Below are 18,414 nucleotides of genomic sequence, written 5' to 3' on the forward strand. Positions count from 1 at the left end.
ATCACCCCATCCGCACGGTAACTAAAACTGAGAGGACTTTTCGTCTCTGTGAAACCTACCTGAGTACAACACTTGCTTACCATGCAGAAATCTTCTAAAGTTGAATGAAATATAAAAATAAGAACAACAAATAATATAGCGGAAAACACTACAGGTTGACTACAATTTCAATACTAACCATAACAATGCAATAAATCTAAACTTCACAACATATCTGGAACACACTGGCGGAAAAGAATATTCAAACACCATGAAATAAGGAATGTAGAATAACGAGATTTTGGCAATATATTTGACGAGGTAAGATTTTTAATTGATTAAAGGTGCAAGGTAATAAGTTAATATCTGGGCGAGAAGGGCCATCGCAAATGTGCCATGCTGGCCCATTAATAACCGGTGTAATCGCCTGACTGTTGAATGCAGACATGCAAACGTGCATGCATTGTGTCGTACAGGTGCCGGATTCAGCTTTTGGGATGGAATTTCATGCCAGTTGCACTTGATCGGTCAATACAGGGATGGTTGTGGATGACGCTGGAGTTGTCTTCAAATGATGTCCCATACGTGCTCAATTGCGGGACAGATCGGGGGATAGAGCGGTCCAAGGCAACCCGTGGACACTCTGCAGAGCACGTTAGGTTCTAACAGCGGTATGGGGGCGTGCATTATCCTGTTAGTAAACAGCTCCGGGGATGCTGTTCATGAATAGCAGCACAAAGTATGTTGTTAATACAATCACAACATTTTTATTTAGAACCGGTTTCGATGTCTTTGGACACCATCATCAGCCAAAATAGGTCATATGAACAAAGATATGAAAGTATTATAATACATATTATAGACCCTTAATAATAGATAACATTAATTGGATGAAATAAAAAGTGACGGGGCTTAAAAGTCATTCTTACAATATTTACAAGTTATGGACTTGTTGGTCAAATTATAAAATGAAAATGAAAATATCAACAAATATGAAAAATATCTTGATAATATTGTTGAGCTGAAAGAATTAATCGGAGGTGATTAAAACCACGTCCCGTCCAGGAATCGAACTCGGGCCCCACTGAAATGAAGGCCTCAACGCTGACCATTCACCCAAGGAGTTGAATGATGATGATAATAATAATAATAATAATAATAATAATAATAATAATAATAATAATAATAATAATAATAATAATATCGCACGTGCTATACCAATAATTCTTCAGTGAAGTACTGTTATTATTATTATTATTATTATTATTATTATTATTATTATTATTATTATTATTATTATTATTATTATTAACTTATCATTATTAAAGTTGCTTATCTTAGCATTGCATTTTGCTGAGCCTGGCTGACGCAACTGATAGAGAACTTGAAATGCAATCCAATCAATTCTCTTTCGTCTCCTGAATAAGCCAAACATTTTCCATAGGCTATGTTTGAACAAAACAAAGCTGATGTAAGTTTGTCTCAAGGCAGAGTATTTCATGGCCATGCCGGAAGTCACGTGGCTGAACAGCGTTGCGTGTTGATTATCCCACTTTCGGCTCTTGTTGCGTCAGCCAAGGTATCGGGCTGGCTGTCTTCGAGAACATTCCACCGATCGTTATTTTAGCCCCCTCTACAGTAGTTGTCTCCCCCAGCAATCCAGCTGAGTTCTGAACTATCACATTATAGCACAATCTCCTATTTAATGTAACATTGGTATGTTTTTGATCCATCTATACGTTTTCTTTCTTAATCCGTTTACCGTTGAGTGTTGGTTCTTCCCCCGGACTCAGCGAGAGATTCCACCTCTATCGCTTCACAGGCATTGTCCTGGAGCGTGAGAGATTCGGTCGGAAATACAACTGGTAAGGAGGAGCAGTACCTTGACCAGGTGGCCTCACCTGCTATACTGAACGGCGGCCTTGTGGGGGATGGGGAGAATGGAAGGCAAGGAAGAGGAAAGTAAGCGGGTGTGGCCTTAGGTTAGATACCATCGCGGCATTTGCCTGGAGAAGTGAAAAGCCACGGAAAACCACTTCGAGGATTGCTGAGATGGGAATCGAACCTCCTCTGCTCAGTTGACCTTCTGAGGCTAAGTGGACCCCATTCCAGTCCTCGTACGACTTTTCATATTTCTTGGCAGAGCCGGGATCGAACCCGGACCTATGAAGGTGGCAGCTAATCACACTAACCATTACACCACAGAGACAGACCATCCATGTAACGAGTATTAATCGAGGTGTAACGGTGTATGAAGATAGGCATAGAAATAGGACCTGATGTCCCCAAAACCTTTTGAAAAGTTGAAAATTCCCGAAACTTCTCAAGGCGAGCTGAGGTAGGAGGTTCAAAATTTGGACTCAGAAGCAAAACAGTATAAATACGCAAGCGTTAGTATTATTTCAATGGATGGGGAACGTTTATGCAAAGCGATGACGTATAGGTCTATTTATTTTATATTTTGGCTTTCTGCCTTATTCGACCATGTAACCAACCCCTATTTGTATTTTTTCTTATATACCGGGTGCAACAGCTTCCCCTATTTCTTCACATTTATGCAACCCACAGTGAAAATATCTCTCCTGTAGTCCGATGATAAGTTTTTGTGTACTTACCCTACCGCTCATTAATTTCAATACACCATGACTGTTCTCAGGCGGCAGCGCGCCGGCCTCTCACCGCTGGATTTCGTTGTTCAAATCCCGGTCATTCCATGTGAGATTTGTGCTGGACAAAGTGGAGGCGGGACAGGATTTATCCGGGTAATTTCGTTTTCCTTGTCATCTTTCATTCCAGCAACACTTTCCATTTCATTTCATCCGTCAGATATTAATCATTGCCCCAGAGGAGTCTGACAGGCTTCGGGAGTCAGCACAATTCCTATCTTCGCCGCTAGATGGGAGCTTCATTCATTCCATTTCGGACCAGGTCGAGTGACCTGAAACAAGCTGTGGATTGTAATTTTTCTCCATGACTGTTATCTGGTATTTCAGGTATAAACACAGAACAAAATGTATTTCTCCGCAAATATAATTATATTAACTTAAACCTATATAATACAAACAATCATTATATTTTACTTTCATCAAAGTATCCTCCCTTGGATTTAATAACTGCCTCACAAACTCGAGTCGCAGCCCAACCCAAGACCTCAATTAGGTCGGAGGGCTAAAATCCTCAACGGAACCCACTTGGATTCCGTCTGAGATTGGGGCATGGTGGCAGCCCAGCGCTCGTACTGAACAGTCCTGCCAGCACCAAGCTCCGGCAACTGAGAAGAGCCTAGCATCCTGAACGCTAGCCTTACCAAATACTTTAATACACCAATACCGGACAGCTCTATCTCAACAGCATTGAGTGGAGTGCGAACAGCGACGGTGGTGACATCTAGCGTGTTGGTGTGAACTGCATACTTGTCTATGCTACAGTCAAGACCAACGGGAGAGGAATGCACTACACTCATTGGAAATATTTTTGTTAAAATAAAATAATAATAATAATAATAATAATAATAATAATAATAATAATAATAATAATAATAATAATAATAATAATAATTGTACCGGGCGGTACACCTCCACGCCGCTAATTCAAAAGGTGCGCCAGTTGAAACTCCTCTGCTGGAGGAAACCTGAACTTTATTGACGGTATTAATTTTCTACTTTCTCAGAAGATGTCACTACCTGTAAATTTCGGAGTTTTAGAACTGTGTCATTTTTGATGTGTTTTTGTTTTGCTTGAAGTAAGAAGTGTGAACTTTCTCTTCTAGAGGACACTACTGAAGAACTACAATAGTGCACCCTAGTGCGAAGAAAAAGAACTGTTCTTTGGAGAAATTTTTATTTAAAAATTTTGTTTCTTGTTAAATTTCCTTCTGTTATGGCTTAAGTTGGCTGTATACCCCTCTCTTTCTCCTTGTTTTGTATTCAACCAATCCCGAATTTCTTAACTTAATTTTCCACCAATAATGTGTTTCTTCTTCATCTTGTGTAGGGGTTTCTCTTTATTCTCCAATAAAGTGATTGTGGGCGGGTGTTCTCATTCCCCTAACGCCTAGAACATTCCGCGAGAGTATATAAACTGCTGATTTTAGGGTCTCTGCGCCACTTCTGTTCCATCTTTCAGTGTGTAAAGTACATAGCAGGGGGCGGGAAGCGCCTCTTTCTTCGGCAGCGGTCAACAACAAGGTAATGGCCAATTAATAACTTCTTTCTTTGCTAGCTCAGCAGTTTAACTCTCGGGGCGGGTCCGAAGTTTTTCCGTTATGTAACCTTCCTTAAAAATGTAAAGAATCTGGTATCTATTTTACCTTTTAAACTACGTATTGGGATAGAGAGTGCTTAACCCTCTCGATCTCCCACTCATATTGTTTTGAGGTGAATTTTTTTCTCAACCTATTCTTCCTTAACATTATGTAAATTTGTTTCTTTTCTAAAGTCACCTCCGTAGTATGGGATTAGCCCTTGCATCAGTGGCCTAAGAGCCAAATTAGGTTTTAAAAACAAAGTGTATTAGGAGTGCCAATCGCCTCCTCTCAAATTGTTATTTTGGAGGTCATGTAATCAACCTTCTTTTCATTTAATAGACCTCAGTAGGTTGGGTATTTTACCCCTGTGTCTATGTCCAGTGAGGACAACTCGAAGGTGGAGTTTGGTGTGGCCTTTGAGAGGCTTAAAGTTGAGAGCGAGTGGCTCTTTTTGAAAATTGAGTGTTGTATGCCTCGTGGAGGCTTTTCAGTGTAATTTGGAGCAAGGGCTCCTAGGCATGAATGGGGTTTTCTGCCCCTCTGTTGAAACTTGTGTTTGGGGTAAAACTGAGCTGATTGCCCAAGCATTGTGAAGTCAGGGCGCGAAGCCCAAATCCTGTAAATATTGTAACTACCCTTTTGACTTGCTACTTTGTACCTGCCATGCTTGTTATTTCCTTATTTTGAAAAGAAAATATAACCTTGTTAAATTTTAAATTAATTTTACTTTCGTAGCTTGAGACCCGTTCACACCCGCACCTTCTTTCACCTCTACCTACCACGGAAAGCTCCGTAACAAGTGGTAGCAGAGCGTGGTTGAATGGGTCTCATTTTAGCCACTTTTGACGGCTAAATATTGTTCTGTTCCGAACTCTAACCATTTTCTCAGTTGCTGGAATTTTTTGAGGTTTTCAAAATTGATCTGTCACCATGCCCGGCCCTCGCGATGTTCTCCATCTTAATTATTTGCGCAAGGAGGAGTTGATCTATGAGTTAACTATCAGAAATGTACAATCTCGAGGCACGGTTGCAGTAGACACAAACAAGCTTAGAGAGTCCCTAGATTTGCCCATTTCCATCCCCAATTTGGGAGAGAAAGAAATTGACGACTCTCTTTCCACGATCACGGAGAATATTACTGGGCTAGCTTCTGTAGTTAGTTTTTTTGATGAAAATGATCCTTCTCCTAATCAAATTAAGCGTGTGCAAGCTAGGCTGTTTCATTTTTCAAATAGAGTTAACGATCTGTTGTCTCTAAAGTTGAATGACGTTCAGAAGGAGGAAGCTAGTACGCTGCTTGAAAATATGTCTGAATTATCTAGCAAGGTCACTCAATTGTTAACTGGGGAAGTTCCTCCCAAAACTGATCAACCCGCCACGATGAATGCTGGGAGCGAGGAAGAGCCCCCTAAGGGAGAAGTCAAAAGGACAACCGTGGCTGCTCAAACTATCTCTGCCCCATTAGACAACGAGTCTGAACGTCGTAACTCATTGACTAATGTACGTTCTGAATTAACTTCTTTGCCACTTAAACCTTTACCGACTATGTCACCCGATTTTAGCAGCTTGCCTCATCCATTGGCAATGTTGCTCAGAGGTATCTCTAAGTTTTCCGTTAATACCACCAGTGAAGTAATTTCATTTTTAAGATTTCTAGTTGAATTTCAGGATCATGCCCTTGTGTTTTCTCTTTCTCCATGTCAAATTTTGCAAATTATCTATCCTTATGCAATTGGTATTCTCTCTGACAAAATAGTAAGAGCCATAGCCGAACAGTCATCTATTGAAGATTTTCATGCACACCTGCTTGCAAATTTTATTCCCGCCCGCGCGAGGTCATCTCTGATTCAGAAGTACTATTATCGTGTACAGCGTTTGGATGAAAACCTGGCTGACTTCATCCAAGATATTAAATTCTATACTAGGGTGTTTGCTCTTCACTTTCCGGAGGATCAGATTGTACAGGCTATTGTAGAGGGAATTTCACCTCCCTATAGGTCATATTTGTGTTTCGCGGCGTGCCCGCAAACTTTCTCTGAACTTGAAGCATTGGCCGTCTCAGCAGAAGGAGTTAGATACGCCGATTGTTTGCGTGTAGCGAAAGAACCCCCGCCTTCCTTTAGTAATACTCGGCCTCCACCTCGCCGATCAGTCACCCCTCGTAAATGTTATGCTTGTGGGTCGCCTGCCCACCTGCGCAATAAGTGTCCACTGATCAAGTCGAGTGGGACAAGGAATGGGGCTGGTTCATCACAAGGCTGTTTTAAATGTGGGGCTTTCTCACATATCGCCAAGAATAGCCCAAACTCAAATAGCACCCCCTCCTGCTCAACTTCTGGTGCAAATTCCACCTATGCCAATAATAAAAAGTGACTAGTGGCTTCGGCTGAGTCGACTAATCCATCTTCCCGAGACTCAGCCCCTGGTAAACAGGTTGTAAATTCAGGGAACGAGCAGTCTTCAAATTCATCTTTTGAATGCCCTAAAGAATGTCTTAGGATTGCGGCGGATACCCCCGCACCTATTCCTTTTCTTAAGATTGAGTTAAATAACGAGCCTATAACCGCTCTATTAGATTCAGGTAGTGTTTGTTCAATTATTTCGGACCAATGGTATTCAAAATTTAAGTCTGTTTGTAAACTACCTGACTATGTCCCCTCTCCTGTTCAATATGTTTCGGCTAATTCATCCCCATTAGAAATTCTAGGTTCCTTACTGGTCAAAATTCGTATTTTTAAATTTACATGGAAAACCAAACTGTTTGTGGCTAAGCACTTGTCTTGCCCCATCATACTGGGAGCGGACTTCATTTCTCACACTGGTCTTGTGCTCGATCTTCAGAGTAAGTCGTGCACATTCAAATTTGCGTCCAAATGTAAAATTCCCTTGTTAAAGTGTAATTCTGTGTCATGTTCATCTATTTCGCCTACCCAGGATGAGATGTTGTTAGACCTTAGACATCTACCTGAGGAGCAGGCTGATAGTATTCGTAAATTATGTCAGTCATTTCCAGAGGTGTTCTCTGATACTCTTGGTGTTACTGACCTTATTGAATACAAAATTGAGGTCACGGATTCGATTCCTGTCCGTTTTCCACCATATAGGCTATCTCCACCTAAAATGAAGGCATTGAAAGAAATCATCGATCAAATGTTGAAGGATGGTATTATTAGGCCCTCTAAGTCGGCGTATTCTTCGCCTATTTTTCTAGTCCCGAAACCCCAAGGAGGCTTCAGGCCTGTCATTGATTATAGGGCTCTCAATCGGAAGGTGGTGTTACAATCTGTGCCCCTTCCCGACCTTCATTCTTGTTTTTCATGGTTCCGTAAGGCCAAGTTCTTTACTATCTTGGACCTGAATCAGGCCTATAATCAAATTCCCCTTGCCGAAGAGTCTAAACACCTCACAGCGTTTGCCACGGACTGGAACTTATACGAATACAACCGCGTGCCTTTCGGGCTCCCCACGGGAGCAGCTGTACTCACTAGGCTACTAGATAGGGTCTTCTCCGACATCAAATTTGAGTACTTATATCACTACTTGGATGATGTTGTCGTATTTTCAGAGACTTTTGAAGAACATCTAGATCATCTGCGAGAAGTTCTCAATCGCCTTCGTAAGGCTGGGTTAACTGTTAAGTTGTCCAAGGTTGCCTTTGCTAAGCCCTCTATGTCATTTCTAGGGCATATTGTATCACCTGATGGTGTAGCAGTCGATCATTCTAGAACACAGGCCATCCGTGATTTTAAACCTCCCAAGGACATTAAAGGTATCGCCAGGTTCATTGGTATGGTGAATTTCTTCAGGAAGTTTATTCCTAACTTCGCTAATAGAGCGGCGCCCTTAAACCTTCTTCGTAGGAAAGGCATCAAATTCGAGTGGGGACCTTCTCAACAAGCCGCTTTTGAAGATCTTAAATTAGCTCTCTGTAATGCCCCTGTACTTGCTATGCCTGATTTCTCGAAGAAATTCATCGTCCAAACCGACGCGTCGTCGTCAGCAGTAGCTGCAGTCCTTCTTCAAGAGACTGAACTAGGGAGGCGACCCATCGCCTATGCATCTAGGACTCTATCGGCTCAAGAAGCCAAGTATTCCATCTATGAGCTCGAAGGTTTGGCAGTCTTATTCGCCTTAGAGAAGTTCCGTCTCTATCTGGAACACGTCAAATTTGACCTGGAGACAGATAATCAAGCCTTAAGCTGGGTCTTAGGTAGGCCGCGTCGTACTGGTCGTATAGCCCGTTGGGCCATCCGTATTTCTGCCTTCCAATTCGATGTCAGGCATATCAGAGGTACCGAAAATATTGTTGCTGATGGACTCAGCCGTAAGTTTTCCAACGACGTCGAGACCCATGAACCGGTCGATAGTTCATCACCTTCCGAGTCCATACTATCTGATGTTAATGCCATCTTAACAGATGTTCCCATGCTCTTTAGGGATATCGAGAAATACCAACGTGAAGATCCGACGCTGGCTCCGATAGTGGAAACCCTTTCTTCTGGGGAACATGTTGTCCCTTATGTTCTGAGGAATGGTGTTCTATGTTGCCCCTCGAGGCATGATAAGATGATGAAAGTTGTCGTTCCAGCTGTTCTTGCACCTATGATCTTCAAGTATTATCATGAGATCCCATTAGGAGGGCATCTTGGAATCTTTAAAACTCGTGAGAAGATTCGTGAAATGTTCATCTGGAAAGGTATGGACGGTGAAATCCGTGAACTAGTGAAGGCTTGCAAACCCTGTTTGCTCAGTAAACCAACCATGTCCACCAAGGTAGGCCTTTTGTCTTCTCATCAAGCGTCGCGCCCCATGGAACGCCTGTATATTGATTATGTAGGACCCTTCCCCCAGTCTAAGGGAAATGCTAACAAGTTTATCTTGGATTGCGTAGACGGCTTTACTAGATTTTCCTGGTTATTTCCGACTAAGCTGGCTACCGCTCAATCTACCATTACTTGCTTAAATTCTATTTTTGCCTCTTTTGGTCCGTGCCAATATATTGTGTCTGATAATGCTAAGGCGTTCACATCTAATCTTTTTCGTAAATTCTGTTTCGACTTGTCCATCTCTCATGTAACTACTTCTGCTTATTACCCTCAACCATCTCTGGCTGAACGGGTTAACCGTAATCTCAGGTCCGCGCTTATTGCCTATCATCATGAAGATCATTCCAGGTGGGATACGTCCCTGCATTGGTTAGCTTTTGCTTTGAATTCGGCGGTTCATGAATCACATAAATTTACTCCAGCCTCTTTGATGTTCAAGTTTGTTCCCAACACGCCGCTCTCTAACCTCTGGTCTCTGAGTGACATTCTACCCGAGACAATAGATCCGGACATCATTAAAGATCTTTGGAAGAAGGCTAAAGCCAATCTTAAAGTCTCTCATGAAAAGGTTGGGGAAAGGTATGATCGTGGACGGAGACCCACCCCTTTGAAAGTAGGTGACCAAGTTATGGTCAAGAATTTTGTTCCCGCGGGCAAGCTCGCCCCCAGATTTCATGGGCCATGTGTCATTCTCGATTTTCTTACGCCGGTTACGTTGTTATTAAGTAATCCAGCCACCGAGAGGATATTTAGGGTTCACCTGTCACAGGTGAAACCAGTGTAAATTTTGTGTCAACTTGCTTCATATAATCGTGAAAGGAATATGAAGGTTATATATTTTTTTTGAGTTTCACCTTTAAGGCTTTCTGCCCCTTCTATAAAATTTAGTTTCATATGTAAGTATTTTTGTAAACCCTCCCCGCACCGTTAAACTGCCATTCTGTCCTTACCACGGCCATTACCACGCTCCCGTCTCCTGCTATACACACTGTGGCTTGATTATATTAAATGCCATGGATATCTGCACGCCGCTGGCCCCTCAACCTCTCCACCAAGCCTGTGACCTCAAAAAATGATGATGGTCCAACAATATTCTGCCGCCTAGCTTTAATGTTTCAGTGCCCCCGCAGCCGCGCGGCGCTGTGCCGCGACTGGGCTTGAGGAAGGGCCCCCTCGACCCCAGCGAGGACGACATGTGCACGGCGAGCCGGAGCTCTCCTCCCGGCCAAGGCTGATGTGCGGCGCACGACCTGCTACTTGCCCGCAGCCTGTATATGTTCACCGCGGGCGCGGCGTGTTTCAACACCACTGCTCCCCTCATAGTGCGGGCGAGCGGTATCTCAGGGTACTTGAGGGTTCCGAGCGGCCTCCTCTGGACGCAAGCTGCAACGGCCGGTCTGGCCATCCAACTTAATCAACATCAACTACATGGACAGTTACTATAAGAGATGACTACACTTGGGAATTCAACAACAAAATCTGGTGGACTTAGAAAATTTTTTCCTCGATTTTAAAACTAAAGTTTTCCTTCTCAATTCAACTTCTACAAACATAAAAACTTTACTTCTCCAGTTACAACAAAAATTTTGAAACTGAATCAAACCACATTACGAAAATCTTATAAATTTTTCGGCAATTAATCTCCACATCTACATCAAAACTTGGACCTAGTTTTCAAACAAATTTCATGTGTCACCCCTGGAGGAACATTTTGGGGGGGAGGTCTGTACCGGGCGGTACACCTCCACGCCGCTAATTCAAAAGGTGCGCCAGTTGAAACTCCTCTGCTGGAGGAAACCTGAACTTTATTGACGGTATTAATTTTCTACTTTCTCAGAAGATGTCACTACCTGTAAATTTCGGAGTTTTAGAACTGTGTCATTTTTGATGTGTTTTTGTTTTGCTTGAAGTAAGAAGTGTGAACTTTCTCTTCTAGAGGACACTACTGAAGAACTACAATAGTGCACCCTAGTGCGAAGAAAAAGAACTGTTCTTTGGAGAAATTTTTATTTAAAAATTTGTTTCTTGTTAAATTTCCTTCTGTTATGGTTTAAGTTGGCTGTATACCCCTCTCTTTCTCCTTGTTTTGTATTCAACCAATCCCGAATTTCTTAACTTAATTTTCCACCAATAATGTGTTTCTTCTTCATCTTGTGTAGGGGTTTCTCTTTATTCTCCAATAAAGTGATTGTGGGCGGGTGTTCTCATTCCCTTAACGCCTAGAACCTTCCGCGAGAGTATATAAACTGCTGATTTTAGGGTCTCTGCGCCACTTCTGTTCCATCTTTCAGTGTGTAAAGTACATAGCAGGGGGCGGGAAGCGCCTCTTTCTTCGGCAGCGGTCAACAACAAGGTAATGGCCAATTAATAACTTCTTTCTTTGCTAGCTCAGCAGTTTAACTCTCGGGGTGGGTCCGAAGTTTTTCCGTTATGTAACCTTCCTTAAAAATGTAAAGAATCTGGTATCTATTTTACCTTTTAAACTACGTATTGGGATAGAGAGTGCTTAACCCTCTCGATCTCCCACTCATATTGTTTTGAGGTGAATTTTTTTCTCAACCTATTCTTCCTTAACATTATGTAAATTTGTTTCTTTTCTAAAGTCACCTCCGTAGTATGGGATTAGCCCTTGCATCAGTGGCCTAAGAGCCAAATTAGGTTTTAAAAACAAAGTGTATTAGGAGTGCCGATCGCCTCCTCTCAAATTGTTATTTTGGAGGTCATGTAATCAACCTTCTTTTCATTTAATAGACCTCAGTAGGTTGGGTATTTTACCCCTGTGTCTATGTCCAGTGAGGACAACTCGAAGGTGGAGTTTGGTGTGGCCTTTGAGAGGCTTAAAGTTGAGAGCGAGTGGCTCTTTTTGAAAATTGAGTGTTGTATGCCTCGTGGAGGCTTTTCAGTGTAATTTGGAGCAAGGGCTCCTAGGCATGAATGGGGTTTTCTGCCCCTCTGTTGAAACTTGTGTTTGGGGTAAAACTGAGCTGATTGCCCAAGCATTGTGAAGTCAGGCCGCGAAGCCCAAATCCTGTAAATATTGTAACTACCCTTTTGACTTGCTACTTTGTACCTGCCATGCTTGTTATTTCCTTATTTTGAAAAGAAAATATAACCTTGTTAAATTTTAAATTAATTTTACTTTCGTAGCTTGAGACCCGTTCACACCCGCACCTTCTTTCACCTCTACCTACCACGGAAAGCTCCGTAACAATAATAATAATGAAATTTTAATATATGAAATGCCTCCTTCATAAGCCTCCAAACGAGCATTATGTTAGCTGTGCCTTTCGCTGTCTTAGAAATTATAAAAGCAGAATTTGTTTGAGGATCCACTCAGCCTCTTGGGGAAATATTTAACAACTACTCTCTCCTCTTCTTTTTAGCCTTTTCTCAATTACCTAGCGCAGGATTTTGTATGGACTTAGCCTAGTTTTCCGGCCGGATGCCTTTCCTAACAGCAATCATATGTGGAGGGTTATATACCGTACTCACTATCGCGTGTTTTTGTGGTTGTTTTCTGTATGATGTGTTGCATATACTTGAAGATGCGTATGAATACGAACACAAATCCGTAGCCCTCGATCTACAGGAATTAACAGACGCGATTAAAATCTCCGACTCAGCCGGGAATTGTACCAGCGCCCTCTGAACCGAGGGCCAGTACGCTGACCATTCCGTGGTGATGATTATTTTAAGAGGAAGTACAACTGGCCAGCCATCCTCTATTAACACTAATCAGAAGGGAAATGGAAGAGGTCCAACACAGAATTCCTGCGGGACTATATTCCGGCACCTCGGCGTCTCCGTAAAAGTACCGTAAAAGTACTTAGTAGGACGTAAAAATATATTATTATTTTCTTACAGTAAAAAAAGGTGACTGGATTCGAAACTCATGTCCTTCAATTTTCAGTTTCAAGATTACCGCGATAACCATTACGCTACAGGCCCACAAGTTTCCGATTGTGAAATTTATGGTACTGTTTAACAATGTGGACCCTCAAGTTTGAGTTTACTAGAGTTCCATGTTTGTTAATATTATTGGTTTTAGGTCCCACTAACATTTCAGTAGAGTATTTGATTGATTTTCTTAATATAAGGAGCATAGAATGTAACCTCAACACAGATGCGAGGTCATAACTTTTTTTAATACTTGCGGTCCTTATCTGTTCCCATGCTGGGTAATTTGTTCAGCGCATAACACTTTTCTTGGAATATAACTGCAATGTAAGATTATTTAGTGACAAACACTGATACATTATAAACAACACGGCAGTGCGCCAAGAATAATACAGATAGCAATACGTTATTGAAGAGCTGGTCACACCAAGCTGTGTAGGTAGCAGCGCTATCGACTTTCTCGCTGAAAACAGCAAGCTGTCCCGTATTGTCATATTAAAGTATTTGGCCTTACTGCCGCTTCCTGCGATATCTACGGTACTCCGTACCAACCAAGCTCCAGAGCCCAGCTACTAGAGAGCCCTTAGTAGTATTTAAGAACCTTGCAGAGAGCCCCTAGCTCGTCTTGAGCAGGCCACCTGCAACACAGCCCGCTCAAAGCAACAATCGACAACTGCCAGCCAAGAATAGGCAGTCGCCAGTCACCCCAGCCACTTGACCAGAGCAGACATCCAGCGTGCCTTGTGCGGGCACACGGAAAAATCAATTTGTCTAGCCCTTACTGAAGTACTGGTTCGAGCCTTGTCACGGTGAGATCCAGCCAAACTATACCTGACTCGACCATACCCACTAAGTGAGCGCAATTAAGATACGCCGGTCCTCAATTCGAGTTTGACCAACCAGGGCTTCACCTTACCCAACCCCTATCATGGATCTCAATGAGCAGATAAACCAACTCCATGCCACCATTTCTCATTTCCAAGCTGTAACCCAGCAACTGTTTCAACCATCCTATAGTCCTAGCAGGCAACCCCCCACCCTCCAACCCAGCATTCAACAAGATGACGCCTCAACTGAAGACGATCGCACCTCAGAAGAAGAAGGTCGAGAAGAAGAGAATACCGATTTCAACGTACCCTTCTTCTCAGTCCGAAATAACTATCAATTCCCAACCTCTGAAAAATGTAAAGTATTAATCTTCAACCTCAATAACCCAGACCCAGTACCTATGACCCGTCGAGCCATTCTCACAGCATTACTACCTATTTTCGACGAACATCTCGCAGTCATAGAAGAGACGCGCAACAATCTCATGCTAGTCACCCCTTGCCGAAATACTTCTGTCCGACCCATCCTCAAACAGCTAGATAAAACCAACATCCCCACACCTATCATCATAAATCCTGTCCATAACATAGCCAATCAACGAGTCATCATCGAACCCGAGGCCATTGACCAGCAAACCCAAACTTCCCCTCCCCCTCCGTCGACCAAGTCAACAGTCAAGCACATTTCCGTACAAACCACACCCTCTATCAATGACTTCCAATCTCAAACCATCCCACCTAAAAATCACAAAGCCATGCAAACCACCCCCTCAGCAGTCGACTTCCTACAGCAAGTTAACTTCCTTCCACCCAAACCAAAAAGAAGAACCAAGGAAACCCAAGCAACTCCCAAAACAATCAACTTTTCCATGCAAGCTATTCCTCCTACATCTGATATTTCACTTCAAACCCTTCCTAATAACCAGGATGCACAGTCACAAACCATACCAACTCCACCACCACTACCTCCTGTACCACATATCCATAAATCGACCCAAGCAACAAATCAAACTACTTCCTCCCCCACTCAAACTGTATTATTATCACAAGAAGAGACTCTGCCTAAAAACCAAGAAACTATCCCCCAAACCACAGTAATACCCAATCCTCCACTTCAAGAAGAAATCAACCTCCCCCGCACCCTTCCCTTACAATAATCTGCTTTAACTGCCTTAAATTAAACCATCACGCCTCAAGATGTCGGAATCCTACCCGCTGTAATATGTGCGGCGGCCCCCACCGTCACACCGAATGCAAGGTGCCACGGGACCAGGCGAAGTGCGCCAACTGTCACGGCAGTCACGCGGCCTCATTCCCTGGATGCCCATACTTCAAAAAGGCAGTCATCGCAAAAACCAAGGCGCAACAAAACATCTTGCACAGGATAAACCCCAGCTCTAAACCCCCACCATTACTTCCCACCCCCACACCACCCTTAAACAGCCAAGTTCACAATACCCTGCTCCACTTACTCCTTATCCTCCTCAACAACCAAGTAACCCACTTCAGGGCTCCCTCGGTGGATTGAATAGCTGAGGCCCCTGAAACCCCCAACCAAGCATCAACCACTCATACCACCAAGACACCTCCCCCTACCCACCAAGAGACAACAACTTCTCACTTCCTCTAATACCAATACTGGCCTTAACATCTCACAGCCTTCTTAGCACGTAGTAGTAGTAGTAGTAGTATGACCTGGTACAGAAGTACAATTTAGGCCTATTCCACATTATAGCACCACAATTCACTAAATAACTCAAAATTCAACCATGAAAAGAGACTTTTCTTAAGAAAAGCTTCTTCCTCCTTCCTCTTCACTTAATTCTACATTCATTTTATTCCAAATTATCAGTGAAAAGGGGGTTTCTCCTCTGGCTTGGAGGACAAATTTGCCTCTAAGTCAGATAGATTTTTTCGCCCCCAGTGTAATGAACTGATATTTTCCGACTCATCGGGTACTCCTAGGAAACAGATTAGTAAAAGGACATAGTTTTTGCCCTGGTAGTCTCCACTATTCGACCCTCTCCCCGCCGGAAAAAGACGAAGAGTGTTTACGAATCACGGCTTTCTGTGGCTTGGTCATTCCAGATCTTGAACTATGGACTGTTAGATCGGCTGTGCAGTCCTGTTCGTTAAAAAATGTGTGGGGTTTCATTTGATCGAGTTTTTCATATGAAAGCATTGCTTTTAATCGTGCCATTCCTACTCACGTCATTGTAATGTATATTCATTTCAGTTGGGAAAACTATTAAACCAGTCTTTCTGAGGATGTAAGAAGGCAGGTGGAGAGTGAGTGTCTAACCATTATAATGAAAACTCCCCAAACTTATTGTGACTACTGGTATGCAAGCGGGTCTACCATTACAGTGAAAACTTCCTAACTCAGCCTTGATATGAGTAAAGATGTTTGGTGACTTCCCCATCTCGTTTCTAGAGTAACGTTAAGAGCTATGCAATTTAATACAATCTTGCTCAAAACGCGTACACTAGAATTCTGTATACAATGTAGAATTCCGTAGCGAAGCACGGATACATCAGCTAGTACTTTAATGTGACAGTACCGGACAGCTTGCCGTTTGCAGCGAGAAAACCGATAGTGCTGTAACCTGCATGGCTTGGTGTGACCAACTCTTCAATATCACCATCTGCATGATTCTTGGCGCACTGCCGTGTTGTTTATTATGTATCAGTGTTTGTCGCTAAATAATCATACATTGCAGTTATATTACAAGAAAATTGTTATGCGCTGAACAAATTACCCAGCAAGAAAATGGGCATGGGAACTGATAAGGACCGCAAGTATTAAAAAAGTAATGACCTCGCATCTGTATTGAGGTTACATTCTATGCCCCTTATATTAAGAAATTTAATCAAATACTCTACTGAAATGTTAGTGGAACGTAAAACCAATAATATTAACAAGTATGGAACTCTAGTATACTCAAACTTGAGGGTCCATATTGTTAAACAGTGCCATAAATTTCACAATCGAAAATTTGTGTGCCTGTAGCATAATGGTTATCGCGGTAGTCTTGAAATTGAAAATTGAAGGCCACGATTTTCGAATCCAGTCACTTTTCCTTTTACTGTAAGATAATAATAATAATAATAATAATAATAATAATAATAAAAATAATTTTATTTACGTCCCACTAGGTACTTTTATGGTATTCGGAGAGCCGAGGTGCCGGAATATAGTCCCGCAGGAATTCTTTTACATGCCAGTAAATCTACCTACACGAGGCTGATGTATTTGAGCACCTTCAAATATCATCGGACTGAGCCAGGATCGAACCTGCCAAATTGGATTAGAAGACCATCGCATCAACCGTCTGAGCCACTCAGCCCGGCGTAAGAAAATTATTTCAGTGTATTATTGGCATAGGCTTGAACACCAGTCCAACTAATTTATACGTGTGTATGGTAATTCATCATGCATAAATTTATGAAAGAGACTTCAAGGAATTCTGAACACTTCTTCCTTGTCAGGAACATCGTAGTTCACTCAAATATTTATTATATATATATAATGTATTTCTGTCTTCAGAGGTAAAACAGAAAATTCAAAGTACAACGAAAGCAAGATAGCAGTGTGTAGTGAGTTCCTCTGTAGAGTTCGGGAAGATCGGCCTACCGAAGAAGACGAAGAAGAAGTCAACATAATGGACCAAAACTCCTCTTCCTTGATTACAGCTTCTCTTTCCCAAAATCTTAATAAATTATGGATGTTGTAGAGTTATCTGCCCCCTCTGGCGCTTTGTTTGAATAGTTAGCGCTTCGTGCCCCCTCCCTCATTCTTCGGAGTGTTGGAACTCTTCATTTTTCCTTCTGATTAGTGTTAATCGAGGATGGCTGGCCAGTTGTACTTCCTCTTAAAATAATCACCACCACGGAATGGTTAGCGTACTGGTCTTCGGTTCGGAGGGCCCTGGTACGATTCCCGGCTGAGTCGGAGATTTTAATCGCGTCTGTTAATTCCTGTAGATCGAGGGCTACGGGTTTGTGTTCGTATTCATACGCATCTTCAAGTATATACAACACATAATACGGAAAACTACCACAGAAACACGCAATAGTGAGTACGGTATATATATCCCTCCACATATGATTGCTGTTATGAAAGGCATCCAGCCAGAAAACTAGGCTAAGTCCATACAAAATCCTGCTCTAGGTAATTGAGAAAAGGCTAGAAAGAAGAGGAGAGAGTAGTTGTTAAATATTTTCTCCAGAGGCTGGGTGGATCCTCAAACAGATTCTGCTTTATACTTTTCTTAAGACATAGCAAAAGGCACGGCCAACATAATGCTCGTTTGGATGTTCATGAAGGAGGCATTTCATATTTTAAAATTTCATTGTTAATTATTATGATTATCCAAACCACGCCTCAGCTAGTTTCAGCTTGCCAAGAAGAACGTGGGCATCACTAAACAGGTTCCGCACAAATTGTGGAAGATCTGCATTCTCCCTTCACCAGTGGGGCTTCAGGCACTCTCCAGCGTGTGATTGTGGTGCTTTAGTCCAGACCATGCATCATATAGTGAACGAATGCCCTCTGCGTGCTTATGGTGGAGATCGAAAAGACTTTGCTGATGTCTCAGTATCCCTAGTGCAGTGGATAAGCAATTTAGATATTCATGTG

This window comes from Anabrus simplex, chromosome 9, assembly GCF_040414725.1.
Source record: "Anabrus simplex isolate iqAnaSimp1 chromosome 9, ASM4041472v1, whole genome shotgun sequence".
Classification (NCBI taxonomy): Eukaryota; Metazoa; Arthropoda; class Insecta; order Orthoptera; family Tettigoniidae; genus Anabrus; species Anabrus simplex.